Here is a 12,413-nt window from a genome sequence, read left to right on the forward strand (position 1 = left end):
GTCTAGAAACATTCAAAAGATATTGAAGATAACTTATGAAGGATTAGATGACAATGAACAAAATATTTTCCTTGATATTGCATGAATTATGATAAGGTTGTGGATATACTAGAAGGTTGTGATTTAGAACCAGTAGATGGTATTTCAAGACTTATCGATAAATGTCTGGTGACTATTAATCATGATAATGAATTGTCGATGCATGACTTGCTATAAAGAATGGGTAGAGAAATTGTCTGACAAGAATCACCACAAAATCCAGGAAAACGTAGTAGACTATGGCGTTGTGAGGATGCTCTTGACGTGCTAACTGAAAATATGGTATGAGTTGTTTTAATTCATCTTCTCCCTTTTCTCACATGAAAGATATAATCACTTTCTTTTTCTTTTCTTTTTTTCCTTTTAATGTTGAAGAAAATTTAATAATTTCAATATGATTTTTGCTTAAAATTTAGTACAGTACATTACGTATTTGGTTCCTAATTTAGTAAGTATAATATTTTTGGTGATTTACTTATTGTTTTTTTTCAATTAGGGGTCAGATAAAATTCAAAGCATAATGTTGTACCCGCCTCAACCGATAAAGTTGCAATTAAAGGCGCAAATATTTCGTAAGATGAAAAATCTTAGATTGCTTACAATTTGTAATGTACACTGCTGTGGACGCCTTGAATATCTTCCTAGTGGATTAAAGTTGCTTGATTGGCATAAATATCCATTACCTTCTCTTCCATCCCATTTTCCTAAAAATCTGGTTGTACTCAACATGGCCAGTAACCAATTAGAGCAAACATTGAAGCAGGTATGGTCTTCTTCTGTTTTTAGGATAAATAATTTTTTAAAGTTTAAAGTGTGTGTGTATATAGATATATGTTTTGAGAATCAAAAAGGTATAATTTAATTTTTGATTTTTTTTTCATCTACAGGTTTTTGCATTCAAAACCATGAGATATGTGGACTTCAGTCGGTGTGAATCCCTTAGGAAAATACCTGACTTATCAATGAGCGCAAACATAAAGGAATTGAAACTTACTGGTTGTAAAAAGTTAGTTGAGATTGATGACTCCGTGGGGCGTCTTGATAAGCTTGAAGTGTGGGACCTTACTGGTTGCGATAAACTTGAAACTCTTCCCAGTTGTCTCTTGATGAAGTCTCTTAGATCTTTTAGTCTTGATCTCTGCATAAGCCTTAAGAAGTTCCCCAATATTTCGCAAGAAATGATAAGTTTAGAGCTATTACATTTGACCGAGACTGGTATTAGTGAGTTGCCTCCGTCATATGGGAATCTCACTGGGATTATTCAGTTACTGCTTGGAAACTCAGCGGGACAGTTACATCTTCCAAGTAGCATCTATAATTTACTACGTCTTGAGGTTCTCTGTCTTTTTGGCGATTTCACATTTCTGAAGGACGAGGAGCCACTGTGCAATTCTTACGGAGGCTTTTCCAAATATGTTTTTCCAAGCTTGAACCATCTAAATTTTTGGGGTTCTTCAAATCTCTCAGAAATGGAATTTATTTTGAATTATTGTTGCCCCCCCACATTGGAAAAATTATTTATCAATAAAAGCAATATTGTTACCCTCCCAAAACGCATTGACAGATTTAAGAGTTTAGAACTTCTCCAAATCAAAGATTGCTATTATCTTCAGGAGATTCCAAGCCTTCCACAAAGTGTAAGATATGTATCTGCACCAAGAAGCGAAATACTTGCTCAGGTCTCTCTTATAGTTATTAAGAAACTGTTTCTTTTACCTTCACAAATACTTGTTGACTAATGTTGCTAAAATGTAATTTGTTGAATTCTCATGCAGATTCAAGAAATGATAGGGCTTCCACCAAATCTGCCACCATGTTTAGGTGTGAGAAGCCACATGTTAATAGGTCCACACCCACACTCATCTTCTACAATATCCCCTGCGAGTGTCCGCCTTTGTGACTATTATTCTGTGGTAAATGAATATTGGGATTAGATTCCAAATTGGCTTAACCACCAAAGCAATGGAAATTCAATATCATTCTTGATTGGTCCAGAATTTCCAACAATTGCTCTCTGTGTTGCCATTAAAATTGACAAGAATCAAAAGATAGAGAAGTTTTGCAATTTTAAGTATCATGTCGTTATTTCCATCAATGGTAGTAAACGACTGTTTGAAAGCACAACGTGTGTTGATGTAAATTTTGACCTGCTGGTGTTTTGTTGTAGACTTCAGAGCTCATTGCGGAAATTATTTGAGGACTTGAATCTTGGTGAATGGAATCTTGTTCAGATTTTCTGTGAAACCTTTAATGATACTAGAAAATTTGCTCTTGTGATTACAAGGGTAGGGGTCCATGTAGAATGCATTTGTTCTCCTTACAACTCACAGAAAGTTAGCAAAAAGAGAAACAGGCCCTTAGAATCAAGGATCTGCACATGTTTGTGTTTAGCTCAAACCCATTGCCAATGTCCAAAGGAGCTTGGCTCCACATATTCAACAGGACCAAATTCAGAACATTCAGGCTATTTGGACAGTCGTATTATCTCAAGTGCTATGGATGGTGGCGGGTCATCCTCGATTTCTTTGACGTCTAATTCAGGGCTTTCTATGGATGTGACAAATGGGTCTGAATTTGATTTTGGATTTCAATCAACCCTTGGTGATGGGTTTGATATGGGTTCGTCCTCTTTAAGCGATGATTCTGACTTCAGTCCATATCCACAGTCAAAGAAAATGAGACCCTCTTGATCAAATTTCATAAAAAACATTGCAAGGTATTGTTATTAATTTGAAACTGTTTTCCATTGTATTGACTTTGTTTGATATCTTTTGTGTTTGTTATGACATTGAAATATTCAGTCCATAGCTCATTGATTCTAATTTTTTTTTATTGCTTAACCTTCATTGAGGTGCAACAATTCTGTTTTTGGTATGATTTGGGTTTGTTTCTTTGAATATGGCCAATAGCTTGCAGTCAGTGTATATGGAGCAGAGAAGCTCTAACTATCAGGCCATCTACCTTCTTTTTTGCTCTCTTCCAAAAAAGTAGAAAAACAAAAAAATAATAATAATTCTGGAATTTGACTTAATTATTTTTTTAAAAAAATTACAGGGTTGGCAGTGGCACACCATGGAGGACCATTGATGACGAACAAGGCAGCAGCATTGGCAAAATTTCTAGAAAATGCTACTAATTGTCACACCCTAGAGGATCATTGTGATTAAAAAAACGAAAAAGAAAAAGGTTTCTGCTTAATTTTACCTTAACTCTACTTATAAAAAAAAAAAGATGTTTGCCTTAAATCATTGTTGGAACCTTTCTTTGGTGGAATTTGATGATATCATGCTATTCAAGAATTGAATATAGGTGTGTTTTTATATCATGCCATATTTTGCAGAAATGTAGCATTTGTCATTGGCATTGAAATGTTGCTATCAGTATTATGCTTATATTGACCCTGCTATGCGTAGTGATAAATTTGGTTATGCAAAAGATCTATTTATTTCTTTATTATTTTTATTATTATTATTCTTGAAATTTTAAAGTATGCTTAAAACAAGAAAGAGTCATATGCAACCAACCCACCCCTCCCCCCCTTCTTTTATTTTGAATCAATCCAAACATAGATGGCTCTTTTCCCACTTGAATTTATTATATTTTGAAGAAAATGGCCTTTTAGCTTCTCCAAAATCTATATGCTAAAGGGCAGTCATTCTTGGTGTGCTTTGCACAAGAATCAGTAATATGTTTATAGTTTATTGTAAGCTAAGCAAATTATGACCTAACTAGTACCTAATGATAAGACATGTTTTGCAAACCTGTGTTTATTATATGAGAGAAATTACCACTTCTAATCCCCCAGCCCAATAACATAAAAAAAGGTAAAAGAAAAGTGTTGTATAGAAATGAGTACAAGGTATTTGGCTTTGCAAATACGTCTTGATGGTCTTTTTTCTTTTTTGCTTGTTTCTGGAAGTGATTGTAATTTTTTTTTTATTTAATAATTTGTTGCTTTTTTAACAAAATAAGAACTAAATGCACTATGACTGATTTAAATTATATCGTTTATGTTTTAGCTTGTGGTGAGTTGTTTTCAAGAAGTATCATCTATTTTTAATGAATAAAAATTAATTACCAATTACGTGTTACAACAAATAGCCTTGTCCCCGCAAGTGTATTCAAGTAAAGAGCACTATGAAATGTTTTGATGAATGAATAGTTATCTTCATGAAGATTTTGTTGGGACCTAATAGATTTATCATTCCCGATAGTGAATGTCTGAGAATGAGCTCGACATCAAGTAGTCATCAACAATGCATCATAACCTCATTCATTTGTTATGAAACCAGGTACTTCGAGGGAATAGTCATGGACTTGTTGCCGAGGCTTGGAATGAAATGGTCAAAACTGTTCAATGGGACATTGTTTTCATCATGACAAAGATGCTCTGAGGCATAGATACAAACACTTGAGAAGGCAATATAATGACATAAAGGTTCTTCAATAGAGTGGGTTATCTTGGGATGAAATAGGAGAAATGGTAACTGCTGAGATTATGTGGATTCTTATACCTAGGTGAATTGCCATTTATCCGTTCTTGTATCATTAGATAATTTGTTGGTCTATCATGTTGCTTATATATAAACAAATCTAGGTGCATCTTGATGCTTGGTCTCATAGAAACTAAAGTTGTCACAAATTGTTGTTATATATGTTGAAGGGGTTTCTAACGAAGCTGCAGAATTTCTGCATGCAATGCAAATTTCAACAATGAAGACCCAATTTGATGATTGGAATGTTTCTTGTTTTAGCATTGAGATCTTCGCATAATTTAAGAAAGTTATTGTCTGCTTATATTGGCTTATTTTCATTGTGTTGTTCCTTTACCTACAATATCGTTTGCATTATCTCAATTTTTTTCATTGCTATCCAAAATTTAATGTTGTAGAATTCATAATTATGCTTATTTCTACTTGATTTATGGAAATGCAGCTTCTGAGGGAGGGTATAACCATGTGGGTCAAGATATTGGATGCATGTAATGGATTCGGTGAGATTTTCTTTTCACAAGCCTATAACAGGCTGCAGCATTTGGTGAGATTTTTGGATTCTTCTGAAGGTGCAAAATTTCAAATAACTCTTATAAGTTTCAAATTAAGTTCTTATGTATAAACTTATCATAATAGAACTCTACCAAATTTCAAATATTTGTTTTTGATACACAGAAATGACAACATTGATGAAAGGAAATATTACCAAAGTCACACTCTAGACACTGAGGACTATTGGCTGGGACTGATGCTCTCTCTCTCTCTCTCTGTAGTTAGAAATGATTTGTACATTCAATTTATGACTTCCCAGATAATTTATGAGCACTTCCATAATTATTCATGAAGGCCATGTGAAAACTCTAGCATAAGTTAATGTAAAAATTTTGATTAAGTATTGTTGTCATAAGTTTTAATTTCCCAATAATGAAATTACTGCATTTAGTTTTTCTGAAAGTATCATATAAAAACAGCGAAATCTCCCCATTTCCAGTAATGTTTGAGATTGATGTTGTTAAACAATATGATACAAAATAATTGTTTGAATTTTTCTTTGGTACCCAGAATAATTATTTGCATGTAACGAGAGTTATTTTAAAGTTGTAGGTGAAGAGGATGACCAATTCTTCACTAGTAGTGTTTCTCATGGATTATATTAACCTTGAGTTAGAGCAATTGCGCAGAAGGAATAAAATTGGTCCTACATGCAATCCTCAAGCTTCAACCTGGATGATTGCATCATGCAATAGAAGATTTGGCGTTCTAGGTGGCAAAGATGTACTAGAAGATCAAAATTTATGCTTGAAAGATTACAAGGAAATAAAGGATCTCCCAATTCAGAATGTCTTTGCCGGTGATGAAATTTGCCAAAAAATGATAGCTAATGATGATCTTTGGGAAACTTATATCAAGGTGACTTGCTTTCTCATTAGTAATGTAGCTAGGATAGAGGATTTTCCTGTTTTGTTTTCTCTGGTTGTCATTAAAGATTACCCTGCAGCATGGACGTGTGTGCACACACCTATGAAGCACGGGTGCGTTTTGGGATTCGGGTGCGGATGCGGGTGCGGGTGCGGGTGTGGGACTCAGCAATTTTTGAAAAAGTAGGGTATGGGTGTGGCGATTAAAAAATTATTAAAAATATTTTTATTTATATTTTTAATATATTACTAAGCATACTTTTTCACATTATATAAACATATACCAAATTTAAGAGCAATAGTAAATAATAACTAAAACATGATGTTCATAAATTCAATTTAACCTACATATAATAACTATTAACTAAATAAATTAATAATAAATCAAACCCAAGTCACAACATTACAGCTTATATAAAAAATTAATAATAACTATTAATTATTAAACTCGGTGATGGTGTCTCATCTTTTGTTTGCTGATGATACTCTTATTTTTTGTGATGCTGATCCTACGCAAATAGCTAGTTTGAGAGCAATCCTAACTAGATTTAAGGAGGTCTCAGGTTTAAGGATTAATTTGGGGAAATCTAAGTTGGTTCCTATAGGGGTGGTCTACAATATGGATGTTTTGGTGGGGATGCTGGGTTGTAGGCAATCCTCTCTTCCATTGAGATATTTGGGGCTACCGTTAGGAGCTAAATTTAAGGAGTTGTCAATTTGGAAACTTATTTTGGAGAAGCTAGAAAGGAGATTAGCAGGGTGGAAGAGGTTGTATCTATCTAAGGGGGGTAAGGTAACTCTTATTAAAAGTACTATTTCCTCCTTACCTACATACTTCCTTTCCCTTCTGCCTTTACCTAGGAAGGTGGCAAATCGTATGGAGAAGTTACAACGAGATTTTCTGTGGAGTGGTATTAATGGTGACTCTAAATTACACTTGGTCAGTTGGGCTCAGGTTTGTAAGCCGTTGCAGGTTGGAGGGTTGGGTATTAGAAGATTGAGGAGTTTTAATGCTGCCTTGTTAGAAAAATGGTTATGGAGGTATGGCATGGAGACCGATGCTCTATGGAGGAGGGTTATTGAGGTGAAATATGGGAATGATTGGGGTGGTTGGTGCACAAAAACGGTGACCAGTGCTTATGGTGTTAGTTTGTGGAGACATATTAGGAGTGGTTGGATGATTTTTTCTAAACTACTTCTGGATGATGTAGGGGATGGTACTCGAGTGAAGTTTTTGAAGCATGTGTGGCGTGGAGATCGTACTTTCCAAGAGGCTTTTCCGGAGCTTTATTTTATTAGTAGAACAAAGGATTCTTCAGTAGTGGAGGTTATCTATTGGTCTGGTGGGAGGATTCCTTGGGATGCTAAATTTCGTCGTCCTCCACAAGATTGGGAACAAGAATCCTTTGATCGGGTTTATGGATATGGTCTACTCTTCGACGGTACGGGGATTGGGTCCGGATCGGTTGTGTTGGAAGCCAGCAAGGAGTAGAGGTTTTGAGGTTAGAGGATTCTATTTTTCTTTCTACCCTCCTACCATCTTCTCTTTCCCTTGGAAGATGATTTGGAAATCGAAGGTTCTTCCAAGGGTAGCTTTCTTTTCATGGTTTGCTTCTTTAGGTAAGATTTTAATAACAGATAACCTTCGCAAACGACGTGTGCTAGTTCTTGATTGGTGCTATATGTGTAAGAATTGTGGAGAGTCAGTGGAATATCTTCTTCTTCATTGCCCCATTGCTTGTGAGTTATGGTCGTTGGTGTTTTGCCTGTTTGGAATTCATTGGGTTATGCCTCAGAAGGTTATTGAGTTGTTTGAGTCTTGGTAGGGTAAGTTTGGAAGACATAGAAATATAGAGTTGTGGAGAATTGTGCCCCATTGCTTGTTATGGTGTATTTGGCGCGAAAGGAATGCTAGATGCTTTGAGGGTTGTGAACGTTCTATATTAGAGATTAAGTCTTTTTTCTTACACACTCTCCTCGATTGGAGTGTGGCCTTTTGTCATTTTTCTTTTTCTTCCCTTCCTGTTTTACTTGATCATTGTAATCTTGGTTATTAATTTATGCCCCCACAGTACATTCCCAATGTACTCGGGTTGGCTGTTTTTCATTTTTTAATAAAATTTTCGTTACTTACCAAAAAAAAAAAAACTATTAACTATTAATATCACAGTTCACAGATTCATAATAACTATATAAATTAATAATAAATCAAATCCAAGTCACAACATTACAGCTTATATAAAAAATTAATAATAACTATTAACTGTTTACTTCACAGTATATAAATTAATAATAACTATTAAAAATTTAACATCACAACATCACAGTTCTAGCATCACATTTAAAAAAATCAGATCACAACATCACAGTTAAAAAAATAAAAATAAAAATCAGATCAAGTGAAGATTGGTGAAGAATCATTGATGATACCTGAGTTGAGCTAGGAAGCACAGAGTGAGGCGAGCTGTGATGTTGTGAGTTGTGAGTGGGTCGGTGAGGTTTGAGTGGCTGAGTGAGGCGAAAGGCAGAGAGCAGCGAGTGGGTCGATGAGGTTTGCAGCGAGTGGGTCGGTCGGTGAGGTCAGCGAGAGGCAAAGAGCACAGAGAGCAGAGACGGGTAAAAGAGTGAGACGAGTGAATTGAGAGAGATGAATGAGTTAGGGACTTAGCTTAGGGTTTGATATGGTAAGTTGAAATAGTGCGTTTGATATGGCCCAAGTCGGTGCGATTCAGCCTGAGTCGATGCCGCATCAGCCCGAGTTTGAGCCATGTCGGCGCACGTCGACGCGATTCGTGAAACGAGAAAAAAAATGACTCGGCACCGACGCGCAGGGAGCGGCGTCCATTTTGCCGCGTCGGGCCGTGTCGGACGCGGGTGCGGCGGCCGTTTTGCCGCGTCCGTGCTTCCTAGGCACACACACACTTTTCTTTTTTAACATATACTTTTTCCCTTGATGAAATGATGTTCACACTTTCTTCATGAAGTAAATAAAATGTTATTGGGTAACATAGGTTGTATAACAAAAGTCATATTTATCATTGAACATTGAACAGGATAATTTGAGTAGCTATCATTTTAAAATGGCATTTTGCCTGAGCATCCGGATGCAATTGCATGCAGAGATAGGATCTCAGATTTGTGATTTGGGATTGATTTATAGTATTAAAAGTCAAATGGTAGATCAAGATATTTGGATATAAAAGTGGAGATCAAGCAATATCCATCTTGGGAGTTTGATAATCTTATCAGAGAAAAAAAAAAAGTCTGCAACTTTGTAAGCCCCAGCATGTTCTCAAAAAGTTCAGAGTGCCATCAAGGAGTAGTTGAGGAGAGGCCATGTATACTTAAAACATATGTGAATATTGAGGAGTTGGGGAAGCTTGCTAGCTGGTATAACCCTAGAAGGCAAAACGTTATTGGCTTTAATTTCTAATGCACTTTCTAAAGAGTGATTTACATAAGCACTCTCTACTTATAAATTGTAAAAAAAGATAGAAAGCTTTATGTAATCTGTCCAAATACTATCTAAGTCTCTGTTTTGCAGGTACTCAAGTGCTTTTGAAACAACTCAGACTTTGCAACCTCGGGATCAAGGACCAGAGAGGCCTGTTAGAGTGTGCACATCCCCTGATAGTTGGTAGTTGGTGATCACTGCTAAAGGGTTTTGGCAAGCTTCTTCCAAGTTGGAGAAAGCGGGGTAGGGGGTGGTGACAGCTTTTGTAGCCAAATCACATGAAGAACTGTTTACTGGTTGCTTCAGCTACAATAAATCAAGAAAAAAGACTGCTAAGATGTTTGAAAATCAAAAAATTTATTTTGACAGCTAAGCCAAAAGGATTTTTACACCTAGTCGTCTTGATTGCAAGTCATATATTGGAGGATATCTACACAACGAAGAGAAGGCTTCCTTGAAGATTAAAAGTGATAGTGGAAGACACATCTGACTTGCTGAAGCAGGGATGCAGGTGTTTTTTAGCAATACATAACAGGTATTAACTGAGGCTAGGGTTCTTCATTGTACCCAGGGGTGGAGCCAGAAATTTTGGTTTGGGGGGCTAAGTTGTGATGCTAATATATTAGTTAAGACAAACCTCTACATATACACACACATAAATTTTAATGAGTATATAAAAGTAATGTATTTCTTCTTTTAGACATGTACAAAAATTTATCATTTTCTACATAGTTTAATTTGTAATACCTCTTCAATTATATGATTTTAATATAATTTCTCTTTCTTTCAAGAGCACCATTGAAATGACTCAAAATTGGGGGGGGGGGGCAACTTCAATTTTTATATGCTAAAATTTTTAAAATGTAAATAATATATATACTATAAAATAATTTTTAAAATTTTGGGGGCGCCTTGGCCCCCCCACTCTTATGTGTGGCTCAGCCACTGATTGTACCAGCCCTTTCTGTTGTATCAATAGAAAATTATTTTTTTAAAAAAATTAACTGTATATACATTCTATTTAATGTACTTTTCGGGTGGGTTTAGGCTTTTGCTTGTAAACTTCAACCCAACAAGATAAGAACATACCACAGTTGTAAATGCTTAAAAGATCAAAAGATATCATTTCATATGAAATTACTCATCTCATGGTGGATTTGGAAAGTTGAAAAGCTTTATCTATCTTAAATTAGGTATAAGCTTATTATGATACATCATTATAAACTTGATGTAACTTTTGTGGGGACCCAAAAAGTCAGAAGACCTTTTATGTGGGGTAAGGTGAGGGAGAACCAAATCATGGCTGAGTCCCACATCGCCTAGGTAGGGTGAGCTTTGGACTCTAATTGATATGAGACTTTTTTAAACCGTGAGGGGCATCCCAAAGTGGGCTTTTTGAGTGGAGAACTATCCAACATAGTGCCTGTTTGTTTCAGCTTTTAGGGGCTGAAACGCAAGTTTGTTTAAAAGCTAGACAAAAATTATCGTTTGGTTCAACAGAAACGCAACTTTTGGGTAAAAGTTGCGTTTTGGGCTAAGGCATAAAACGCGCAAGCCAATTATGGAGCTCTGGAGATTCATAAACAAAAAGTCCATACATGTTCTGAAGCTATCCGTTGGGCTCTTCTGAAAATTACCAAATTACCCTTGATAAATCATCAGTTCTCACGCTGTCCCTCATTCCTCTCATCTCATCTCTCTGCTCTACCCTAAAGCCCTGAAGCTCACTAACGCCTCTCATCTCTTCTCTGCTCTACCCTCTCCGTGCTGCTACAAGTCTCTTCGTGGTAAGTCATCTGTGAATCTTCTTCCTTTTCTTCTTCTTTCTTCATCTTCTTCAACGCGCACTGATCTGTATTTTTTTTTAATTTTATTTATTTCTAATTTGATCTGAGAAATACATTTTAAAGGTGGAGATTTGATCAACAAAACACCAAGCAACACTGATCTGCTACCAAAAACCACCAGGTACCAACACTGATCTAAATTTTTTTTTTTACCGAGTGTGGGAAAAAAAATTTCAGATCTTGCATGCTTTGTTCTTGCTAATGATCTATTTGTTCTCTTGCTAGGTACTGAAAAAATTTTTAGCTACATGCTTTGTAATTTTTTTTTTCTTTTGTGGATGCTCTGTTTGACTATTAGGGACTGAGGAAATCTGTTAAATTAGTCACACACTTTTTGGGAAGCTGAAACAGATAAAAAAAGAATGTATTTTTAAAGTATTGGGGTGCTTCAAATTTTTTGTTTTTTGTTGTGTTTGATTTGTTTTCTCTGCAACCCAGAAGAGAGTTATTGTTATAGATTAATGGGCATTGTTCCTTTACTTGTTTAGTTATTTGTTTTTGTTGATTAGAATTTATAGTAGTTTGAATCTTGCTATGAATGGTTTGTAGATTTGTAGCTCATAATTCTAATAGAAAAAAGGAAAAAGTTTGGGTTTGGGGTCTGAAAATCAGAGGAGAAAAAAGAAAATATGTAGTTGTTGTCAGGGTAATCATGGGGTTTTTATTAATAGTGATCTGATTGAATTAAAAATGTTGAGATTTGTTTTTGGAACTGATGATTGAAAGGTAATGAGCAATGTAGTGTTCGATTTGATCTGTTGATGGTATTGAAGAAAAATCAGCTTAAAAAGATTTTTACCATATAAATTTAAATATGAGGATTATTGTTGATGGCAAAGCTTAAGTATTGATGTGGGGGTCTCTGTTGATGTAATAACATGGTGATAAATGCTTTAGTTTATGTATTACTTCTTCCTCTTTGGTTTGGATGACTCCTTTTGTGCAATCACGTGTTTCTTTTTGAAATTGGACTAGATTTGTGAGTCTTTATGAATGATGGTTATAACGAAAGGCAGTGGGGAGAGACAGTTTGTGATCCATGGATTTCTGATTGGGAAATGGTATCTTAGCACTGTGGCTAGTGTGTTACGCGCTAATATAACTAATAGAGTAATGAATTGGTTTGTTAGTAGTGTGTTAATTTTCCAAGCTGTTCTTTCTT

General features: G+C 35.5%; 1 pseudogene; it reads left to right on the plus strand.

Moving 5' to 3' along the window:
• LOC142607590 (disease resistance protein Roq1-like) overlaps positions 1-10,202 on the plus strand; it is a 30,273-nt pseudogene extending 20,071 nt beyond the window's left edge.
• The last annotated feature ends 2,211 nt before the right edge of the window (positions 10,203-12,413 follow it).

This window comes from Castanea sativa, chromosome 8, assembly GCF_040712315.1.
Source record: "Castanea sativa cultivar Marrone di Chiusa Pesio chromosome 8, ASM4071231v1".
NCBI lineage: Eukaryota > Viridiplantae > Streptophyta > Magnoliopsida > Fagales > Fagaceae > Castanea > Castanea sativa.